General features: G+C 41.8%; 1 protein-coding gene across 2 annotated transcripts in view; it reads right to left on the bottom strand.

Annotated features, from left to right (window-relative positions):
• SGMS1 (sphingomyelin synthase 1) overlaps positions 1-25163 on the bottom strand; it is a 99418-nt gene that overhangs the window by 66675 nt on the left and 7580 nt on the right. Inside the window, exon 2 of one of the 2 annotated variants that reach the window (XM_056351560.1) lies at positions 3205-3321. The exons of the other annotated variant lie outside the window; for it this stretch is intronic. The gene's annotated coding sequence lies outside the window, so the exon portion shown is untranslated. The remainder of the gene's footprint in view (positions 1-3204; positions 3322-25163) is intronic. 2 annotated transcript variants of the gene reach the window in all.

The following is a 25163-nucleotide window of genomic DNA, read 5'->3' as shown; positions in this document are numbered from 1 at the left end:
CAAAACCACCTAGGCAGATCCTGCAACATCCACTTGCCATTGTCACTTCCGTGAGATAGTTTTGATGCGTGCAGACACATGCATTTTGAAAAAGTTGCAAGAAAGGTTAGTAGCGGAGTCAAACAGGAACTGAGGAGGATACCCATGCTTTTTCAGAGAGTAAGGGTAAAACCAGCAGCAGGTCAGCCGAGTGGTTCTGTAAAAAGTCCTGCCTATTGTGTGCAGAAAGTGAATAAAGGCAGTGCTTATACAGCAGATGCCAGGCTTTAGCCTGCCACCTCACCTCTTCAGTCATCAGCACCTACAAGCTCAGGCATTGCTAGCAGCAAAGGTATTACTTAAAAAGTCAGTGTCACTATGAACTCAAGTCTTACAGAGGATACAGAAAAACCCTAAATTCACATTCAGTTACATATACTATTAAGGTATTTTTTTACATGTACAAGACCCATAAACCAGTCACTGCTTTTAATGGAGATTATCTCCCACGTTTTTGGCATTTCACAGGGTGGTGACTTTTTGTTGGTTGGTTTTGGGGTTTTTTTAAACATCTGCTCTAGCCAACTGCTGCCCACTTAATTGGCACATCTCATGGCTGAAAATCTCAGTGCCCGCTGAACTACTGAGTAGTTTGCACTGTAATTTAATTTTAACCATTCCAAGCCCTTGCTGTATTCATACATATTTTTATTTCTAAACAAGCAACTTATGCAAAAATACATTCAAAAGGTATCACGTATACTGAGGCTCTGATCCCATGGAGTTAAATTTGGTAGGTATAAGCACACCTGACAATAACAAGCTTAAATAAAAAGTAATTAAGAGATAAAGAAATTGAGTTCCAGCCATAAACCACTGCTTTACACTGCATTGTCTGCTTTAAATAGTCACTGTTACACTGACATTGTACAGCAGTGTGTTTGCTTTGCTCTCTGCATCTGAAGAGCTGCCATGGTCAGAACCATTAAGTGCTATATAAAAGTAACATCACATTTCTCCTTCAAAGCCACTGAAGTTTAAATTTAAAAGAGAATTCTTTTATATAGCAGCTATATAAAGCACATACAGTGCCAAGCTGGAGGATGAGTATATTTATATAACAAAAGGCTTCCTGGATTATTTTAAGGCTCAAGTTCTGCAAACCTAACAACTGAAGAAAGGGATGTTTTCCCTTTGTTTAAAAAAGTAATACTCGTACCAAGAAGAAAGAAAAAAAAAAAAAGAAGAAAAAGAGTGCCATTGAAGAGACAGCAGTATCTTAACATTTCACGGTATTAGATTCCTAGATTTCAGCAACAAGTCATCCGTGTGCTTTGTGATCCCACAGATTTGGAACATCTGTTGCTATATACTGAGACAAATACACAAAAAATCCAGAGGTCCCAGATACCAAAGCACCTGCAACAAATATCTTCACATAAATTATAAGGTATGCCACATACCCAACAGTATTTGGTTTGAACCGGTTTCATTTAGCTTGCACTTCTTGCACTGTGCCTGTTGACGTTCAACCCCTATTAAATCCACATTAAACTTTAAGTAATAGATTACTACATTATTCATAAAGTCTGTGTATTAGACCCAGGGGAAACACAAGTTGAATCAACAGAGTGACATGAGCTTCTGGTAAAAGCATTTTCCACTCTTAATATTTATATAGTTGAAGGAGGGTGGGGAGTAGGAATTTTTTGTGACTGATGAAAACAAGACTAGGTATTACAGTTTGTCCAGTACAACTATGACATAGATGCCACCATTCAGAAAGCAGCAACTGCAAAAAACTGCTCATAACAATTCACCTTATGTGCAACACAAACACAAAAAAATCAGTTCCCTCAATTTCAGCAGCATTGGTGTTTAGTCACAGCATTTTTCTCATTATTTCTATTACTAATGGTCTTTCTTACAGTATCTGTGGCAGTCCTACTAAACATCTTAATTGCACAACAGTCAAGATTTGAAGGCATGCAGTACTGTGACATCTGTAGGAGAGGGACTAAAACCAACTGTCCCAAAACCAATTTTGCTCAGGGCACCCACAGGAAGAATTACAACTGCATTAAGATCATCACAGAATCACAACTGAAAGCTGCTTTTCTGCTGTCCCTCATCACAGCCTCTCAGAATCAGACAGTTCAGTCTCACCAATATCCAAGAACATTTTGAGAAAAAGGCAGCAGCTTTCCCAGCTAAGAATGGAAGGTACAAAAGACTTGGTTCATTCAATGTGCTAGTCACTCAGGTTACACACAAATAACAGTTTTAAAAACACACTCTTTCTCAAAATCTCTGTGCCCAATAGCTCAACTTTTATTTTCCGATTCTTACAACACCTCCCCCTCTAGCTCTTAAATCAGTCATGGAGCTTTCCAGCACAGATCAAACCCATGAAACCCATGAAAACCTTAAAAGATGCCTTTCAGCAAATCCTGATGAGCTTCAAAGGATTATTAAAAGACAAAAACATAACTACAAGCAGCAAGAAAGAGCGTATGACCCATTTATTTTCTCTTTGTGGGTCATTCATCTATGTCAAAGCCAGAACTGGGAACAGAAACCAGGTATTCCAGCCACCAGTCTAGCTGTCTACCCAATTATCACTCCAGTTTCAACAGCCAGAAGGGCGCAGATTGCCTTACAAGTAGGGAGTTTGGAGCATTTATATGCAGCCTACATCTTCACAAGTTTTGCTCTTAGTTATCCTTACCTGGAAGCAGGAAAAAAGAGCTGATCTACGTGATCTTTCAGTTGTCTTTTCCCAAGATCATACAATTTAGTACTGGAGTTAGACTATGTAAATTTTTTTTTGCTGAACAAAAAGAGCACCAGGCAGGCACAAGCAATGCCTAAGCTACAGAAAATAGAGGGAATCATCATATTCCCTACTAAGCCATGCTCAGTTAAAGAAACTAGCCAGTACAGGTGCCAAAAGAAACACTGCCATACAGCTGTGGGACAGTAAGTCAGACAATGGAAATACACAAGTGAGGAATATTGATTGTTGTGGGTGCTGAACAGCTGCCATTGGCACAAACATAAGAAGTGATTAATCCAAAGCAAAATGGGTATCTGCCTGTGCAAGTCCAAACTAAAACTTACCCAAATTCAAGTCACATTTAGTATCAGTTTACACTAAACAAAGTATTGAAAAAACACAACACTCCAAAACACACGGGCTTGAAAACGCAAAAATCATTTACTTACCTGAAATTGCTTTTCTACCCAGAGCACTCGACTCATTGGGTTAGAAGTTCTTGATGAACATGAGAGTCAAAATTCAGAAGACCTGCTGCTAGCTGCTTCTCACATAGTCATGAGTCACTATTAAAAAAAAATAATAAAAATTTACATATTAAGCAGCAAAGCTATACAGCAAGCCTTCTATTAAAATATTAGGAGTTATTACAATGTGAAGATGGCCTCAAGGTCTACCAGCACCTGGGATATACAGGAAAGACCATGCTAACATGGACAGCTGCATTTTAAAAATAGTAATTCCTAAAGAACACAGAAAAGAGAGGATTCCTGTGTCCAAATAAGGCCCATACGCAGCTTTCATTGGATCTGAAGAAGGCCTGGAATGCTTCTTCATCTGCTTTGTGGCATCCCACAGAGAGCAGGTCTGCTACTCCCCACATGCATCAGCCTTCCTGCAGGTGTTTACCTTGGACATAGGTTCATCTTCCTCCGAGCCTGCACTAGGAACAAGTGGTTTGGATGAGACTGCCACCCTCCGAACAACATGGAGAATGGAGCTGCCAGAAATGGGCCACTGACCACTGGATTTGATCTTGGGGCACCATAGACCAGAAGCTGTCTACTCCTAATGTCACGGGAATCTCACAGTTTCGCTCTTGAAAGCCATACCCAGTTAAAGCAATACCCAGAGCACCTTTTATTTAACTGAAAGAGTAATCAGGCAGAACAACTCTTGGGATACACATTGCCACTTGGAGCACAAACTAAAGAAATAAGTCTCAAAATGTTCTTTGAAGGGAGCTGGTAAAGTTACCCAGGCTCTGAACCAGGCATCACACAAGATAACAGGCTTTGCTGACAAATAAACTCATGCAGGGGTGCAAAGGATGAAAGCTGCAAGTCTTTTCTGCTAGTCTTCAAGATAACCAAGATCATTTACAAAAGAGAGGAAGAACTTGCACCAAAGCAAACCCAAAATGTAAAAATTGAAATGCATGGGACTAAAATCCTCCAGTGGCAGCACCCAGGTAACAGGCTTCTCTCCATCCCTGTTACCCACATTTTGCACAGCCAAAGGTTAGAGCCAGCAGCAGTAGACAAACCACTCAGCCCTGTGGCTAGGAAGCAAATATACCCTTCATCCAACACTCACCCCACCACACACACACCCACTTTCAAGGAAGACAAAACCAGGGGGGAGACTCGGAAGAGAACCAGCCCCCTTTTGCATGGGGCTCTGCAGGGCTATTTCAATTGAACTTTCAGATAAGGGAAAAACAGATGGTCTCCCTGTTCCATTCACATTTAGTAGGAAACTGCAATCCATACATTTCCATTGAAATACTAGTTAGGGAGGCTGGAAATAAATTCTGCTTGCTGAAGCAGAACCAAATCCAAATAACAGACTGCTGTGAAGCAAGCAGCCTGCGGCACGGCAATTCTGCTTTCTTGGACTCCTTTTTAGCTGTTTAGGATTACTTGGAAATTTGCTTTTGGGTTTACATTGCATTCTTGCCTTATCTTCAAGATTAACCTATCAAAGTGCTTCGGGGAGAGTGCCATCAGGCACCCCTCCCCTCCAAACACCCACCCTGAGCACACACTGGTCCAGCTTCCAGCAGCCAGAAGACTCCTTTCTGCAACAAGCTGGAAGTTAAATAGGTTTTGTCCATCTAGACAGAGCCGTGGTGCACTGCCAGCAGCAGAGCTGCTCAGTAAAAGCCATGCTATCCTGCCTGTTTGCTGTAGGATTGTAGTAATAAGAGATAATGTTTACAAAACGTAAGAGAAGTTATCCACCCCATCAACACCCACCAGCCCATCTTCAGTAAGGAGGAAGGCCCTGTTTCCATGAGTAACCACACTCTTATCTTGTAACAACAGCCACCCTCCCAAACATATCATACTCTCTGCTCACAGGCACTCACTCATCTACCAAGTTTTTTGAAGCCCCAAAAGCCACCCATCTGCTGAGAGTAGCATCACTGCAAACCACGAGAAAACCAACCTGTCATACCCCTCCCTGCACCTGGAGGGAAAGCTCCAAACTCTTCCTACTCTTCTAGGAAGGACAGTTCCCTCCCTGATCCAAGAGACAATGGAGCATAAACTGGTGCTCAAACATAAACACACATTTTCTATGAGCAAGTCATGAATCTGGATGTGTTGTTGAGCACCACAAGCACTCCCAAGATGTTCGATGTCAGTTGTAGCCTCTTACTCTCTGATATTAAGCCATACAGACCCTGTAAGAATGTGTTTTCTGCCACACAGAGTTATTTCTGAGCCAGTTAGAAGAAAGTAGAAGCAATTCCCACTGAACGTTAGCTTGTTTACTACCAAAGTTACACTGCATACAGCGGAACAGTATGGCAAGGTTTGATTAGAGTTCATTCCTGTCTTTCTTGAGGCACACATGGCACTTCACTGTATTTTTTTAAAAACTCTAACATTTGTTGTATACTTTCCAGAAAATAAAAGGTCTATCTTACCTAAACCAATTAGCCTGTATGCCAAACTCTTCCATCCTCTACTCCTTCCCCCAGAGGAAGACCCTCCTGTTTGCACAGCGGTGGCTTTTGCCCTGCTAGGTGCAGGGTACCGGCTGCCAAGTTCAGAGCCCAGTTTCCTTAAACTGTATGTTAATATCTTTATGGAATTAGTTCAGTTTCTGGAGTTGCTAAGTGATAGCTAGCCATAACGGCATGAGAGAAGCCTGTGTCCATTTTAGCATACAATGTGACAACGTTCAGCTCTGTCTGCAATACCACTTGCTCCAACATCCGCAGCATTTCTTTAACGCAGAAGAACTCTAGGAAGCAATTCTGATGGTTTTGATGCTATGAAGATTAATGTCTGAAGTTAGTTGCCAGTCTTGCTCTCCGTATCACAAGATGGCTAAGAATTGTCAGTCATTGTCAATAGCACCCAAACACTCCCTAGGAGCATTGCTAGCTTATTCGTTTGACAACACCTGATCTAATAAATTGTAACCAGCACAGCCTCAAGCTTAGGACAGCCTTAGAGTTGAAGCTGTGCCTCTGACTAATGCATTTAAATAGATTACAGCTTGCGGAAACCTGTAGGATTTCCAGAAAGAGCACATAATTTCTTTTACTAATATTCAAGTGTTATTCAGATGAATGCTACCACCTGAATGCAGAATTGTAAGCGAACCAACCACACGTGATTTAGGAGACTAAGTGTCCACATTTAAGTACTGAGGGCTGCTTTTCAAGACTTCTCAGAAGTAAAAACGTCTCCTTGCGCTGCACATCAGCTGTGCCTGCAAAGCACAGTCATGAAGCTTTGGAGTTGAGAATTCTCCTCTTCCTCTTTTCCTTCCCACTTAACACATACATGCAAGCAGCACTGTTACAAAAGGAGCAAGAGTGGGCTGTTGTCTTACTTTCTTATCAAACAAACACAAGGATCAGGAACATCTGCAAAGGCTGGATTAACTGGTTACAGGCTGCTGCTTACAAAAGGCACCTCAATGATTACAGCAGCATTTTCATTTTACACCCTAGCACAGGAAGGCAGCTATACTTCCACATTTCACAGGCATGTTTGCTTCTCATTTGCCAGATGCACTAAAGTATTCCTTCAAATACACTGGAGAAATTCAGCCTAAATAGATCAATTGCACAAGTTCGCCAGCCCAGTATGCTTGCAGATTAAAGAAGGCAAATTAATTGATTTAAAGACAACATAAGGGATTTTGAGAGAATTCTTGGCTGATGTCTAAGGTGTCATTTTAATCCTCCTCATAGTTAATCCTTTGAACATAGGAAGCCAGTAAATTTCTGATGCAGTTCTTACACAGAAAACATCTCCAAGGGCATGCTGATCACTGAACTATTTTGCAAATTGCTCCTAATCTACAGTTGTTTGCCTCTGCACTCTTATTGCAGAGACAATAAAATCATACAGCTAATTGGAATGTAGCACTCACTCCCAATGAAAGGGTATGTAAGAAAAAAAAACCTAGGGAATTACCTAAATACCACTTCCCCCCCCCCCCCCCTTCCCCCCAAGCTTTTGCTGTTATATTTTAGGGTAACTTCCATTTTATATTTTTGTCTTTAACTATAAAAAAAGGCAGAATATTTTTAGGTCCCATTTCCATTTTAGGACAATTTAGAAATAATTTGCCTGTCAGACACACCATATTTTTAATCAGTGCTTGGTGAAGCACTAGGGGAGGCAGCCCAGAAACATCCCCTTCATCTTTCTTGCATAGAAAGATGGTAGCAAAATAGCTAGCATACTGCAAACTCATTCCTAGTGTCCCAAAGCCTGGACAAAACTGTTGTTATCATGACCAATGGCAACATAAGGATGTAAATTAGCTCGAATTGTTCATGGAATTACCTTCTTTAGTTCTTCCAGTGTCCCAGTGACATCGGACTGGGAACAAAACTGAGAAGAGGAAGCTCAAAAGACTTTGGTGCCAAATGAAAGATACTGTTTGCAGAAAGAATGCTTTCTTCATTATTAAAATTTGCACTTTTAGCACATAAATACACTACTGTGCCCAGTCTCATATCTAAGATGTGTACGTACTTTCTGCACTAGCCTGTACAAAGCCAGTTGATATACCACCAAATCTCGATTTCCATTTTATGCTGTAAATCAGGTGAGGTAGAATCTTTGCAAGTGTGGGGGGAAAAAAAGACTGCATGAGCACTAGTTAAGATGACAAATCTTTGAGGTCTCTTACTAAATAACTATTCAGAGAGAGGAGCAGATATAACAACAGGGGAATCCACCTCCAGTAAGAAACAACCAGCTCCAAAACTCCCTTTGCCTGTTGCCTGGATTCATTTCAAAGTCATGTTACAGCAGGTCTAACACACAACTACACAACAACTAGCAAACCCATTAACAGCAGGTGGTCTCTTTCCCTGTTTCCACAATGATCATTTCCCTTCCCAGACCTTCCCACCTTCTTGTTGTTCAGCCTTCCAAAAAACACCTTAAAGGACACACTCCTCTCCACAAATCTGGCCCCAACGTTGCCATGCGTCTCCGTAGGGTGCCAACTGCCCCAGGGACACTTGGCAATCTTTACATGAGATGGATGTCAGGACACTGAGAAGTGACTTGGTACATGCTGATATTTTCAACTGTCCCTGTAAGGTGAGATGCTCAAGATTTCCCAGATTTACCTGAAAATACTTTGACAATAAAAAGCTCAGATTAGTTAATTCTAAAAAATCAAGTTATTACTCGGTTAGAAAATATTAATAAAATGAAACACACTGCAACTAACTCATAGTTAGGTCATTTTCAGAATATTCTCAGTCAGACCTACCTAGATAATTTCCCCAGGTTATAAAAACCCAAGCTCTGATTATCTAAACAGCTATTTTCTGGACTGTTCTTTGGAAGGAAGTTTCCACTATATATGTAACTCCCACTAGCAGTCCACTTGGTGCACACTTACATACTCATGTGTATCTATTAGAAGGACTTTCTTGAAAGCCCCAGCTTTGCTGATCATCTTGAGGCCTACTGTTACAACAACTGCTTGAATGCAAAGCTGTCTGCTGCAACACTCGCTTCCAAAACACATGGTCCTTGCTTACTGGCAAACCCACCAAGGGCTCCCTTAACTTGCGATCAGTAAACCTACTCATAAAAGGTCACACATGCCTCTTCCCAAAAAGCGACAAGGAAACAAGCCTTCCCTTCCGCCTGTGACCTTTCGTACAACATATCTTGTGAGTTCGTTAAGCAAACATGTTAGTGATAAGGAGAGTTACAGATCTCACTACTGCTCTTTGAACAGAGAGTAACATGACTGAAGTTTCCCATCTTCTGCCACCAATAGGACTACTTCAAATTGCTTATTATACTGCTTATTTTTACCAATCAAATGGGTGTTTGAAATCTCATGGATCATTTTCCATCAATTGGTACCTATAGCAGCTTTAAAGGAACTGGAGAAGAATGGGATGAAAGCCGAGGACTCCATAACAAGCACAGTCTACATGCATCTACTAAGAGGATGGAGACAGAAATAGTTCACCTCAACCTGCAAGCAACATCACGTGTCAGAATTCACACTGTATTTAAATGCATGACTTCTCACCCAAAAGCCTTCATGTCAAGTTATCTACTGACTTGGAAACAAACCACAGCAGTTTAAACTTAGCTCTTCCCATTTTGCATGTCCTTTGAAACAATCCTTAGATATATTCCACCTTTGCAAGCATCTTGAAGAAGTAATAACTGATACAAAGCTATTACAAAGACAGAAGTCACAGTAACTGGTTTGGCAAAAGGAAGCGCATCCTTCATTGACCAGAGAGTTGAGAAATTTTATTTCTCATACTTAAGGGTTTTTCCGCTTTTAACATAAGAACAATTACTACAAGTATGAGACTTTACCAGTTGGAATATGGTTCCTGCAGAGTAGTGTTGATGATGGCATGGGAAGAAGAGGAGACCAGGACAGATGCTGGCACGTTTACATGCAGATCTCAAAGGGAGGACAGGCAGAACAGAAAGAGTCATTTACAGACTCTGCAGTCTGGAGGGATTAAGACAAATAATCAGGGCACAAATCCAGATACGTTGTGTCTTTTTTTCAGCTCCAGCAGGTTTAGGAGCATTAGTTTAGATTCACTTCTAGAACAGGATCCTCTACTGGTGACTGAATGTCTCCTTTGTCAGCCACCCTGCATCACAGGCACACAGCAGCTCACTGCCCTTGCTGCTTCTCAGTGCATTGCTTAGAGTGCATCAAATTCCAGAAGTACCAGTGGACGTCGAAGGCTCTACTGGGCAGGGAGGTCAGAGGATACTTAGCAGGACAGCTGGAGGGATGTGCTGACAAGTTTTGTGGTCACTGCTCAACCTTCACAAGTAAGCTAAAAACAACCTCCTTCATGAAGCACACCAAGACCTCCACTGAAGTAGAAAAAAAAAAAAAAACCAACAAAAAAAAACCAACCAACTAAACATATTCCATGCTCATCCGTCAAAATACACTTAAAATGTGCCCAAGCAGCTTTCCCTGTGTTGCTGCAGCAGTTAAAGATCTTTTGAGTATACAAAAATGTGATGTTAGCAACACTGAAATTTATAAAGGAGGCTTCTTTAAGCCTCTTTAAGCTCTAAAATATCGTTCAATACTTTGTATGCGGGTCTCTTCTAAACAAAAGCTCTGCAAGATAATTATATTGATCTCAGAACACCAAACTGCCATATACACAATGCTTGGGCAGCTATCCCATTTTAACCTCCTTCTTAATTCACATTACTGCCCAGGAAAACTTAATCAAAGAAAGTCTGTTATGTGGAAAAACGGAAGGTGCTGTTTCTGCAGCACCTCTGGGCTGAAGCCAGCACACCCAAGATCAGTAATTACTTTTTGCAGAGATTCCCTTCGGTGCTGCCATGTAAGTTTGGCATTTGACTCCACTATTACAACCCTCAAATTCAGCCACCCCAAGCTTCAGTGCTCTTATTTTTATGATATCCCCGTGCAACAAAAACAACACAAAAAAACCCACAAAACAAACAAACCAAAAAGAACACCTCAAAGCTGTTCTGCTGCATCAGTTGAACCAACACGTAACAGCAGCTAAACAGCGTTCCTTGTATCAGACAAGGCTCTGTCTGGGGCTTTGACGACTTTCAGCTCCAGGAGTTTCCTGAGCCTGTATTTAGTAACCCTCAGGGAATCTCTCATCCAAATACTTATTCAGCGTTCCACTCCCCCACCCCCGCCCCAGCCGCAACTTGATCCCATTTAAACTCTTTGTGTCCATAACATTAACTGGCAAGGAGTCCAACACATCCTTTGCCGTTCAGAGACAGCAGTCTTCGTGCTGCTGCCCACTCCTTGGGCTTCCAGTTACTTCTGCATCCTATCTCCCACACAAATGGGGTGGAAAGAAATCCTTGTTTCTGGCTTCCAGGCTACGTACAGGTTCAAGCAGGTACGTTTACATTACTACCTAACTTTTAAGATGTCACAAGCTGTCAGGTTTCCTTCCTCAGCTCTCTCTTGTAAACAGCAGTGAGGTTACAACCCACAAGTTGAGAACCCTCTTCCCCTCTGTAATAACATGTGGGAGATACTGTAGAAAACCTTTACTGTAAAATAACAAACACCAGAAAATATGCTTTTCTTCTGCAAGAAAAATTACACAGAAATAGACTTTATCCTACTAGGTTCCTCCATGATTCCTAAGATGCCATACTAAGATTTTCAAGCACTAAAAGTGGCAGAACAACTGATTATTTACATTCTTTCATGAGGCATCACCTCTGACAAGGCAGCAGTATCTCAATATCCCAAAAACCAGATCACTTTGGCCTCTAATGCTGCTAGCAACATTCAACAAATGTCAACAACATACTTCATGTTTCCTTTAGGATTTAAACAGCCTACAGAATAAAAGGACTGAGCAGCAACCACCTCAACAGATGACAGCTGAGCATGGCACTGCCTAAGTGACAATGCCGCTGGCAAACAGCAGGAGAATGCACATCTGCTAGTGTCAGTGCTAAACCACACCTACCAGATGCACTTACCAATGCATTTCTGCCATCATCTGTGGTCTTGTTTTCTACAGTGGAACCTGATTGGGCTGGTGTAAATCAGCACTCCTCAAGTACACGTCTAGCTGCTCCTGCTCACTACACAGCAATATTCAGTGGCATTTTTTGGGGAAAAAAATACTTTAAACTCTTCCATAAATAAAAAATAATCTGGTTATGAATGCCAGTAATTTTTCATACAAAAAATGGCTTGGAATGTGATGTGACAATCAAAATTCACATTTAGATATGACACATTGCCCCACTACATCCCACTCCTGGCCCTCAACTACATTAGAGGTCCTTGTTCACACTGCAATGTTCAAGATGGCTACATTCCACTCTGAGGGTAAAGGCTGCACGTTAGCAGTTTATATAGCATGTGAAATGCTTTGTATATCCAAAAATATTTTAACTCCCAGTAACATTAAACCAAGACATAGATTTCAGCATTTGCACAGTAAAGAACTGCAACTCCTACAGATATTGCCAGAAACTTTCTTCCTTAAGGCTTTACAGCTATAAAAGAATATTTTGCTAAAGCAGAACTACAAACAAAAAGCAGTGTAATGCTCTTAATAATATGCTAAAAAGGGTTGTTATAGCAAGATTGAGAACAAGCAGAGGACAAAGCAAGGGTGCCATTTCACTATAGCTCACTTTTTTCAGAGTAGATAATTGTATAAATCAGTAGGAAAAACTTGAGAGTCCAGCAGGGTAAACCAAAACTTAAGGGTCTTCCCCAGTGAATGGGATCTGGAAAACCCCTATAGAAGTAAAGAGGGTTCCCCTGCAGCCTTGTCTGCAATTTCACTTGCAGTAGGGAAATTCAGCTAGCCAGCAGATTATCTAGTACACTTAAGTCTTACATCATACCCACCTTAAAAATACAACTTTGTCCAAAGCACCTTAGTTAGGCTGTTACTTAAGACAATACAAATTTAACGTATCAGTCACAAGAGACAAAAGCATGACAGTTGACAGGAGATTTTCAAACAAAAATCACAATTCAGAACAACTCAATTAACCCAGGGGTACAGAACTGGAAGACCAGAGTATTAAGAATGTTACTGTTCAAAAGCAGCAAAGAATCATCTCCTTTTCCAGCTCAAAGCTCTTCTCATTTAAAGACACGCTCTCAACACCATTTGATTCCTGATCCCTGTTTTAGTAGAGCAGCAAAGGCTAAAGCAGATGTGCTGTACCCTCTTAATAAGGCCAGGATACCTAGCCTAGCAAGGAGCAGGCTATGACACACAGTTACCTCCAGCCCCGCTATACTGGTTCTGAGGTAGTTACTGATTAGTGCATTTTTCTGTACAGTCTCCTTTCTTAGCTGTGCAGGCTCCCCATCCCAGAGCTCTCGGCACATACTTTTATTGGGTTGTGGTTTCATTGTTTGCCCTTGCCAGGAAATTCTCAACCACAAGCTGGTTCTGCACCAGTTCCTCACTTCCATAAACTGCCTAATCCATCAATGGACTTATCTCAAGTTACATTACAAATGTAGAATTAACAAAATATAAACAGGAAAAAAAAAGTAAACCTTTTAAAACAGTTATCTGGCAGGTAAGGAAATTTTTCCTGCTCTGTTAATGTCACTATATGCAGGTTTACAGCAAGGTCATACTACATACTTTTTATATTAATGTTAAAAAATACTAGGAGATCCTATATAGCACTAGGGCAATGGAACAGCAAGTTTTGACATTACTAAACATGTATGCGCAGAAAAATAAACCCTTCAGTTTGATAAGCCGTTTACTTGTAAGGTACTAAAAACTGCATGGAGCTTCATACTCCTTATTCATACTGCCTTACATATAGGTCTTAGTCATACTGCCTTACAAGTTGGACTTTGCCTGGTGTGGTCAGAGACCTCAGACAAGCAGGAACTGCAAGTAGTGAAACCCAGACAATCCAATACACCAAAAAAAAAAAACCCAAAGAAGGCAAGTTGAAATAAACTTGGGTCAACTTGGTGCTTACCCTCCATGAGGTTAACTTCAGCTCTGTAAGATTGTTTTTCAAGACTAGTCTTGTGCAAAACATATATAAGAATACTAGATGAGGCTCAAGAGTTTAAGCAAAAGCTAGTGAGTTTATTACAGCTTCCTGAAGAGACCCTTGGCACTAGCCTGCAGAAATAATCACAGCTTTTATGTGAGAACACAGATAATTTCAGTCTTGCTCTAATAAGCCAAAGAGTGTTATCGCTTAATATTGAACAAGTTGCAAGACCAAGAACACATCACAACCACCATGTAACAGTAAAACCAAACAGACTTCATTTTCCAGTTTTTTCTTACATCAGGGGGAAAAGTAATTAACACCAGGCATATTAAGTGCCAAAATTAACTGGTTTGCTTAAATGCAACATACAAAACCATCTGCAGAACTTCCTGACGTATGAACAACAGAAGCAGCAAGTCACACAAGATTTTCAAGCCTTAGTTTAAGGGGGGGGGGGGGGGGGGGGGGGTAAAAAAAGGAAAAGAAGTGTACTTCACCTTTGAAAGCACAGGAAGGCAGAAAGGTGGCTTCTCGTACACTGAAAGGATCACACAGCACCTCTAGGTTTCACAAGACCCCTGCATCTCTAAAAATTAGATCTCTCTTTTCCCTTCTCCAAAGACACATGCTTTAAGAACCCGCTGGGAGAGAAAGCCTAATTCTAAAACACATGTACGTAGGCGTGTGAATGGCACCTGTGCTGTAGCAACTTTCAAGTATGTCAAACTAAAAGCCATGGAGGTTTTAGTCTTTGCTGCCTGTCAGTGCAAAGAGCAATAGACACAGTTGTCTCGTTGAATTTACATGTCAATACTAAAGTAGACAAAGATGCTGGATTATAAGTGACCTGCAGCCTCCCAGTCCACTCAAATTCTTATCCAAACACATAAAATGGCACAGCTATCCCAGCTAGTCCAGTTAAGTCATGGGTCTACCACAGACAGACAAAACAAACATTGCCATAGCCCCTACCAGTGGTTTAAATTAGTGCCATTAACAGTTCATGACCGCCTCACCCAGACACCTTTTCAAGTCCCTGCAGAAGATGGCAGCATAGAAAATAAATCTGTTGACTTTCAGAGATTTACAAGGGTTATGCTCATCTCAGAGAAAACAACCTTTTGCCTTCTCCAATCACCTTTTTTTATTTATTTGGAGACTGAATTAATTACAGGCCAGAGAGCAGATGAGCATTAGGCTCAGTCTCAGTTGTGGGATGAACAGTCTGCATCACTCTGACCTAGACGGATTTCAGTGACCAGAAAGAAGAAAGCCTCTCAGCACAGTGCAAACACCACTGCAACGGTACTGAAGCTGCAATCTGTCATGCTATCTCATTTCCCATTCCTCTGCACAATGTATTTCATTTTTATGTTATAACATCTGATGCAGGAGGGAAAGAAAGGATACGCACAGGCACAACAGCTGAAAACAAACTTGGAAACACCAAGAATAAGCCATTTCCATTTCACGTTTAGTTACATTAGCTACACCTTCAACACTCACAATCAGCATTTCTAAAGTCACAGTGGCAAGATTTATACTGTCACACCGATGTCACCTTCACATGTGGTTTCCCTGCAGTCACAAGCTGCTTACAAAGAGCCTGTCACCATCCTCACAAACTATATCAAATGCTGCTTTTTTGCCTCTTGCTTAATAGGGAAACAATACAGTTGAACGAGCTGGGTCAGGTATGGAAAAGCAAGACACAGGATATCGGGCAGGTGACTCTTGAGTGGTAGTTCAGCAAGGATATCTTCGGTATGAGAATTTCAAAGTTATATGAGCCAAAAGCAGTAACAAAACTTAGTTCTGAGGAGAATCCAAAATCAGAAAGAAAGGTACAGACACATGCAACACAGAACAGATCTCCATTCTAAGCTCACAAAATGTTTAGATACATGGACAAAAGTGATCCTTCAGCAGTGGCCTGCTCCCTTCCCACACTGGTGAGGCTGCACCTTTAATACTGTGTTCAGGTTTGGGCCCCTCACTTCAGGAGGGATGTAGGGGTGCTGGAGCGTGTCCAGAGAAGGGCAGCAAAGCTGGTGAAGGGTCTGGGACACAAGTCTGATGAGAAGCAGCTGAGGGAACTGGGGTTGTTTAGCCTGGAGAGGAGACTTGGTGGGGACATTATTGCTCTCTACAGCTGCCTCACAGGAGGCTGTAGGCAGGTGGGGGTCCATCTCCCAGATAACGAGACAGGACAAGAGGAAACAGCCTCAATTTGCACCAAGGAAGGTTTAGATTAGATATTAGGAAAAATTTGTTCATTGAAAGAGTGGTAAAGCATTGTAACAGGCTGTCCAGGGACTTGGTGGAATCACCATCCCTGGAGGTGTTTAAAAACACAAGTACATGTGGTGCTCAGGGACATGGTTTAATGATGGACTTGGCAGAGCTGGGTAAATGGTTGGACTTGATGTTCTCACAGGCCTTTTCCAACCTAAATGATTTTATGATCAACAGGAAGTAGGAAGAAGCTGGAAGGCAGATTTCACCAAAGCAGCATGATACAGGTAATGGCACAGTAAGTTAATACATATTTGCCCTCTGGTAGTATTAAATTCCACAGCTAGGTCTGCAGAGGAGCTCAGTGACCCAGCTGAGGTGCAGCCTGCTCCCAAGTTTCACAAACCATCCTGTTCCTCGGGTCTCCAGAGGTCAAGCAAGCTGAGGTTCTGCTATCAGTGTGCTGGAAGTGGTTTATTCCCTCACAGTTTTAAAACACAGAAGCTCAGCAGCAACCCTTCTGACTATGTGCTGTGCTCATAGGAGCCACCGATCTTAAACTCCCAGTGAGGCTTTGCTGTCATCTGCCACATACACCAAAATCAGAAGAACTTTTTTCTCCTGTGACACTGACTTGAGTCTCCTAGGAAGAGAGATTCATTTATTCTTTGTTGCAGGGGCCAGCAGAGACACCTGCACACCTATGCAGAGAGCAATGAATTCAAGCTGGATTTACACTTGACTAATTCACTGCAAGTAAAAAGCAAAGTTACAAGATGATACTTGGGAGAATGACAGGGGTGCTTTAATTAGTCTACAACGCCGTGTATAGGAGTGGCCGATGGGCAACAATTACCCTGTGTTAAAAATCAATGCATCCCTAGTCTGATGCAAATGATACCCAAGTCTCAGCAAGAGTGCTTTTGAAGTGGTCTTAACGCACATTAACAAAGACTTGCTAGGGGGCAGGGGGGAGTTGGGGGGGTCATCTCTGTTGGAGGGCAGACCAATGTGTCCATAAAGTAATAAAAGTTCGCCTGCAATGAAGTACAGCTGAGCCCTAACAAAAAAAAAAAAAAGTTTTGAAACTTCCAGCCACTATACAAGTTTCAAAGGTTCCCATAGTTCGCAGTAGAAATTTGTTTCACATAGGTCAAGACAGAAGGCAGAAAACTGAACTAAAATTCCTTTTCGAAGTTGATGGCTTTTCTGGACCACGCCCCCGCCAGGCTACAGTAATTGGGTTTTAATCTTGTCTCTTCTGGGCATTGAAAAACCTTTGTGCATTGCTGCAACATCCCTCCGATGCAATCAAATAAATAGTAAGAGGTGGTTACCTCCCAGGCTTCAGGGAAAAGACGATCGGTATTCATTTAGAAATTCCTTATTAAAAAAGACACTTTCAGAGTTTGCTTTTGAGAACGCTGTTTGCTAAGCCTCTGCCTTCAAGGCAGAGCAAAGCCCTTTAGGACAAGCAAACCTGGTCGGGCACTACAAAAGCAACTGCGAGATAACGTGCTTTTATGACTCTTAGACTCCTAAGTAGGCTACATCACCTCGCAAAGTCGGCTATACTGCAGCAGGCTGTCTTTCCCAAAAGCAACAGTTCAATACTGAGAATTGCCACCAATACAACTAACAAATACACTTTGAATTTAAATCTATAAAGATCCTGGTTTAACTTTGACCACTTCCAAAGAGGAGCTGTTGTTCCATAGGCAGGTTCGTCACCCAGCACCGTCACATCAAGTCGAGATATTTCTATTCCTTTATTCTAGTCTGTGCACAGTAGGGAGCTAGGTGGTCACCCACAAATGCCTCACTCTCCGATTGTCAAAACTTAACAGCAGCCTTCATTGGTTACAAGTTACATAATTCATCCATTACTTAATTACTCAGTTTCCTATTTGTCAAGTAACTCGCTTCTCATGTTAATTAGTTAGAATGCTCGGTCTCAACTAATTCTTGGGGCCGGGGGCTTTCTTGAGTAGGTAGTTGTGATCGCCCCCTGCCAGAATTACCTTTCCCCTAGTTAGTGCTTCTTGTGGTAGACTTCCAGTCAGCTAATACATCTTGTGGTGGTACCTTCCTCGCTTAAACAAAGAACTTGTTGGTGCTTAACGAAGGACTTGGTAGGACATATAAAAATGCTTATACCTTAAATTAACCATTAACAACACATTTGTTCTAATTGTCTTAAAGTCAAACCCCTAACAATATACTTGATTTTATTAATCAATCCCTTAATAATTTGATGTCAGAGCCACACAATAAGAGATCCAACAATCCTTCTACTGCACAAACCAAGGCACAGGTGGGGCTGACAGGCACAGCTCTTCTGGATGGAGAGACTGCAGTATCAGTGTCTCACCATCACCAACACTATTTGAAAACCCTCAGGCCCCAAAGCCAGAAGTACGACCAGCCTAATTTTGACCCGCATGAGACACTAGGGAGAGTGAGTTGCTCATCAGTTAGTCCTCATCATCTTCCCATTTTCCCTATGCAACCTCAATGTTTTTACACTTTGCTTTGAAGAGTTTTGCTGTGGGTTTAGCACTTCAGCAAAAGCTGCATTCCTTTCTCCTTCTGACATTTTCTGTGGTAACCCTGGATATCACATTCAGTAATATCCACCAAACCATGGTTTCTGAAAGACAAGCAAGTTCCCTGAAGAAACCAAAGGACTGGATTGGAGAAGGAGGAAAGAATTCCCTGCTGTGGTCTGCTCCTGTTTAAAATACCGATTGCCAGAAGTCTGAAAGCTGCATCTGCACAGATGTGCAGGATTAATGATGTCTCCCAAACAAATTTGTCAATAAGGAAAACATTACTGACGTTTGCACTACTTCCCTTCTTGAGAGGCCATCTCCTATAATGCATCTGTTACTCAAGTTTTCCATTAGCTTTATAAACTCCAAACAGCCTCTTCCAGTTTTAACAGTTAATCAAATTATTTATTAAAGGTGCAAGAACACTAAATTGGCAAGAAAGAGAAAAAACAAGCTCCAGCAATGTGTTTGCAAATTTGACCTGAACAAAACATTTTCTCTAAAACCTAATGGAAAAGAGGGAGGAAACTTGAACTACATCTTCCTCAAAGGTGCTGCTGGAGCAACAGAGAAATCTTGTGCTTGGGAGCAAGGAATCACTGTCAGTAGAAAGGACATTCCCCTATACGCACAAAAGACTCCACAATGCCTTGTTCAACAGGAATAACAATAAAAACAGAGATAACACCAAAAGGAGCACTGGTATCATAAAAAACATGGAAACCACATTAAACAAACCCACTTGTAAATGGCTATTTCTCCCCATTTCTGTTGAGTAGCCCAACACGACATTAACCCACCATTCCTGCTGTACAGGATTTAGTTTTGCAATTGCCTATTTTCAGTTCCCAAAGCAAGCAAGTCATTTATGTGCCATCAGTACCCAGGTCCTTAGAAATATTAGTACAACATACTCCACTTTTCAGCAAAGGAAACCGTGATACTGTAGACTTGGCAAGCTGATTGGCCTTGGATCTAGCAAAAGCATGGGTTTTGGATCCACCTCCCCCCAGCCACAAGCCCCAAAACTAAACAGCACTTCAGGGTCAGGAGCAGTAATCTGTTCCACCCCTCTAAAAGCCATCTGCAAAGACTTGAGGCTCGCCAAGCAACTGCTAATTCCCTTTAATTACTGGAACCGGACCATCCCTTCCACAGGGAGGGAGGGGAGGCAGCCCTGCACAGCCAGAAATTGCAGCCAGCTCTCCCTCTCCTGCCCTGCCCTCGAGGGATACTTATCCCTGACTCCTGCCTCACACATCCATTTGCTGGGAAAAGCAGCAGATCTACTTGAAACCCATAAATTGTGATCCTGGTTGCACTTCTGGATGTAAACATGCAGGCTGATCTTTTGCAGAGCAAGCATGATACAGTGGCACATATGACCTGGGTGGGAGCATAACTGGGATACCTCCACCTATTAGTTTTATTCTGGCTAATCGCAGACAGCTTGGTGAAAATCCAAACGTGCACCCTTGCAACAAGCAGGATGAGGATCCCACCTCCTCACAGCTCTGCACACTGTTTTTTGGTTGTTAAAGGAAGGGGCAGTAACTGTGGCAAAGCATCCTCCCATGTCCCCCACAACCCTGCACTTGAAGGGGTGTTTAGCAAACAGCCAGACTGGGGGAAGGATGAGAAACAACCTGGATGGCACAGCTAAGGGGTTTACTCTAATAGGCTTAACGGCTGAGCTGGTAGCTGCAAAACAAGTATCTGAAGTCCCGAAAGCCCAAGCAGATTCTGTTTGCATCAGGTACAGCCATGAATCTTTCTACGTAAGATTAAAGATGGATTGACACATGTTGCAAATGCAGTTTCATTAAGGAAATAAACATTCTCTATAAGCTATAATACAAAAGAAAAATCAACACAGACCCTACATTTGTGATGAGGGCCTTAACAAGTCAGGCTGTATGCTGCTTTAGCACATTCAAAAAACGGCCCTCAGTTTATGCTTGATCAGCTGCACATACTACCAGCTGCTACAATCTACAACAGTATTTTCATCCCCTCCCTGAAATTTTTAGGAAATTGCATTTGAACATGAAAAGGGAATCCAAGTTTGACAACACTTGCCAGAACAATATTCCTACATTTTGAGTATATAATCAACACATAGAAACCTAGTGCCTGATCTAGCAAAGGCTGTTGTTTAAGTCTCGAGCTCCCCTCCTACCTTATCAGAAGCTCCACAGGGACCCTGGCAGCAAGGCAGGACTCTGTTACCTACACCATGTGCTCCAGCTGGGGCCAAGACTCACGCTTTCCAAGGAGGAGCCAAGGCACTCTCCTTCCACAACAGCAGACTCGATGGTGGGGTGCCATTTCCCCCATGCACTCATCTGGGGCTCCCTCACATCCTACTTCTGTCCCTGCTCTTTCTAACGACATGCAGCTGGACAGATCTGGTTTCTGTTTCCTTCCTTCTACCCTTCAGTTAACAGCCACCTCTATGAACCCAGGGGGAAGGTGTTAACAACAGAGGTCTCACAGGACATGACAGGGTCTTGAGAAAGTGGGAATGGACACAAGATGCTGGAAGACACAGAAGAAGGGTCAGAAGATCAGTCCAGGAAGGCCAGGAGGACCGCTCTAAAAGGTGATTTGAGAGTGTATTATTTTAGCTGCATTCCTGAGCCCTGTACAAACCAGTGCTCGCTTTTAAGACAAGAAATACCACAACTGGTAAGTTTAATTTGGGAATACTTGCAAAGTCATGCTGAGAATACTTCTATTAAATGCTGTGCTTACAAACGTGTCGCTTTACTGTAGATATACTGCATATCAATTCTTACATCTGAGGAATAAGTTAACTATGCAGCTTTGTAAGTACCTAAGAAAGTCTCCAGGTAAGGGAATAGCTCTCCTCCACCCTGCAAGTTAACACTCATCTAAGTCACTGGAGGAACAGTGCTGCCCTCACCCTGTGAATGCAAATCATAGCAATAAAAATACCAATTAAAAAAAAAGGCACTTTGTTCAAGACAATCTAACATGCCCTGTACAAGACAATCCGTCTTCTAAGAACTGACTTGAGAACTTCATTTAAAATAAAAAAAGTACATACAAATAAAATATGTAGGTTATTATTAAGGATACAGCAAGTCACTTCACATAAATGACCATAGAGTAATTCACGTCTGCTTTGCAGAAAAGTGAAGTTTTTGAAGCAGTCCTTGAAAGGAAACAAATCCTTAAATTCAGAAGAGGCTAATACTGCATCCAGAGAAGCCAACATGGTGACTGTTTCTCTGTTTATTTATTTTAATTCTTCCCCCATTTTTAAAGCTATAAATACAGAAAAATCAGCATGTTCAGCTCTTCAAATATTTCGTACATTTCACTTTGCAGTGCCTGTGGAAATAAATGGACTTTTCTTTCATTCTAGCTGAAGTTTGTGTTGCCTCTTTTAGTGACTATTGGCAACATTAAGAGCAAAGACAAGAGGATGAAAGAACTCTATACAGCTGCACAACTGAACTCTTTGTGCCTGTGAGCTTTTATCCTAAAATCCTACTTACAATTTAATATGTCTGTCTAGGATAAACACCAAAGACAAGCATACATTCACACACACATTTACCTAGAATACTGAGAAATGGCTTTATAAATTCTGACATCCCTTCCTAGAGGATGGACTAGTCAAGGCTGCTACAGCACCAGTGCAGCAGCATCAGTATCTTAACTGTATCTTACTAAGATCGAGCACCATAAATACCCCAGTGGCATCTTTTTACCTTCTTACAAGGGCATGTAGTGGTAGGACAAGGGGTTATGGCTTTAACCTGAAAGAGGATAGATTTAAATTAGATATTAGGAAGAAACTTTTCACCATGAAAGTGGTGAGACACAGAACAGGTTGTCCAAAAGAAGTTGTGGATGCCCCATCCCTGGAAGTGTTTAAGGCCCTGCAGGTTGGATGGGGCTTTGAGCAGCCTGCTACTGGAAAGTGTTCCTGCCCATGGCAGGGGGTTGAAATGAGATTATCTTTAAGGTCCCTTCCAACTCAAACCATTCTATGATTCTACAATCCTGCCTGTGCTCTCTGCCATTGCTCCTCTGCTTCTTCCCCTGCCATCAGATCCTCTCCCAGAGACTTCCCATTTGTGACATCTCTGCTCACTTCAACCCCTTCTGCTGGAGGAAGAACATGGTGTTCTGCCAGCCCCTCACCTTCTCCAGTGCCAGAACACCAGGGCTGTGCCTCATCTCAGAGAAATCACTGGGTATCTGCTGGGGTAGCAAGGAACAGGACTGCACTGGGCAAAGGGACTCTCATCCCAGAGGGAGAAGATCTCAGAGTCCCACGCTATACTGTAATAAAGCATTGCTCCAGCACCCCAAAACTGACCAAGCCCAGACAAGGAGACACAATGGCACTTGAGTACTTCTTTCTGATAGCAGTGAGAAGGACTAAATTAACATGGCATAGTCTATTATACAAGAGTTACATTCAAATACAACCTGCAAGCATTTAAGGCTGCATTGGGTGCTATCCCAACCATCCTAATTCAGGAAAGTACTGGGAAACAAGCAAATGTGAGCATTTCCAGCTGTCTTCACAGGTCCTGTCACTACACTGGCTATTCACTGTCAGCAACCGCTTTAGTTGCCACCTCTTACAAAAACAATACTCACTTCAGTTTACTACAGACCCACAATTACCTCTCATGGTGTGTTTAAAAAAAAAAAAATCAACACCAAATCAGTCACAAATGAAGGTTTTAGGCACAGTTGACAGAGTCACCACAGAAGTTAGTGCACTTGAGTGGCACAGAGATTGCCACTAATATTTTGTGACACACACCTGAAGAAACTACTAAACTGAAGTTCTACAGCACTAGCCAGGGCAGAAAATGCGGGCACAATCCCACCTGCTGACGTTCATTGTGTTGCTATTTGCCTCTGGATAATGTCCTAATCCTCTAGGTAAACCACAAGCATTTCTCCAAAACCTCCTGGGACACCCTTTAACACTGGAAACTAGGGAGACTAAGCTGGGGGCAGGGCCAGGGGTGGGGAATCAGCTCTATGACAGCCATGAATTACTTCAGCCCACAAAGTTCACTTTGAACAGATGTAACTGAACCTTTTGGTTTCTCTGGGAATTGAATCTGCAGCCTCTCAACCTAAAAGCAGGGATTTAGTGATAGGGATCAGAATTTACAGCTCCAAGGCATGCACACCTCACCTGAGTCCCAGGATGGGAACCCTGCCTGCCACAAGCCACCCTACCACCACAACCACCAGCTCAGAGAGCAATACACCAGTGAAAACCAGTCTCCCTCACTCTAGGAAATGCAAGCAGTTCATCTCCAGTTGGTCTACACACTCAACACATCAAAAAGACTTCCACTGCTACTTAAACTAAAACTCATAATGAATCAGTTAGGAGCCTTTAGAAAGAAGCATGCCATCTCTATTACTATTTGCATACACATTAAATGCCACGCAATTAGTCAAAGTCTTAATGATAACATTTATGCATGAACTTACACAGGAGATGGGACTGAACCATGTGCCCCAACTACTTATGAGTAACCAAGACTATGAGGTGGAGTTACTTTTTCTGATGTTCAAAAAGAGGTAAGGTGTATTTCTTGGATTGTACATTTGTATATCCAGCTACTTTGAAATCCCTTCACCCTGTAAGGTCCAACTATGCACAACACAGCTGGAAACACAAGGCAATTACAAGCAGTAGTGCCTTACCTATGAAAGATAAAGGCTTCACCTTGACACAGGTCACAAGAAAAATGAATCGTCCTCACACAGTGTAAAAATTGTCTTTCCAAACCTATTTGTGCTTTAAAGTGTTCAGATATAGTTTATTAATTGTATTTATTAAGCAGTCTAGACAAACTATAAACACATTTATCTTGAAATCAGGTAAACAAACTCAAATGAAACTTGGATTTGGTTAATTATCAAGCTGGTTTGGCTTTTTAATTTGCTATTATGAGTTTTGGACATGCAGTGAGATCAGACTCTGACACCTTCACCATGACAAGGCTGGAGCTTCAGTGTCCACATAGCTGCATGTAACAGGAACACAAACAGAATCCCATTCTCAATGGTGTCAGGATAGCTTTACATGAATACAAAGATCATACACAGTAACAATGCAGCTAGATGGAGGCAGGAAAAGCATTACCCACTTCACAATTTTTGCAAAGTTTATAGTAGAAGGGCCAAACACTGACTGGGTTATTACCCAATCTGCAAATGAACACAAATAATTCAGTAGCATGGCATCGCATTTTGCTGGATGAATTTCAACACATAGCTACTGCACTAGAACCACTTGAAGGAATAGAGCAATTCCCTATGATTTCTAATACATAGTCTGCTTTCAGGCTACAACCATGAGAAGACCAAAAAGGAAGTCCTGAACATAGAAACAAGATTCTTAGATCATTAACAAATAAAACACAAAGTCTATGAAGCCAACAATAATTTTTGAGGAGTGGACAATTATTTTAAATATTTGCTCATATCCAAACGGACACTATTAAAGCACTCTCACGAGTGTGAGAGGGATTACAAAGTTAGGTTACAAGCAGATTGTTTGTACTAAGTAGTTTATGCAATATTTGCAAAGAAGTA

The sequence above is a fragment of the Falco biarmicus genome, chromosome 9 (genome assembly GCF_023638135.1).
Source record: "Falco biarmicus isolate bFalBia1 chromosome 9, bFalBia1.pri, whole genome shotgun sequence".
Classification (NCBI taxonomy): domain Eukaryota; kingdom Metazoa; phylum Chordata; class Aves; order Falconiformes; family Falconidae; genus Falco; species Falco biarmicus.
This window is presented reverse-complemented; position numbering and strand designations above follow the sequence as displayed.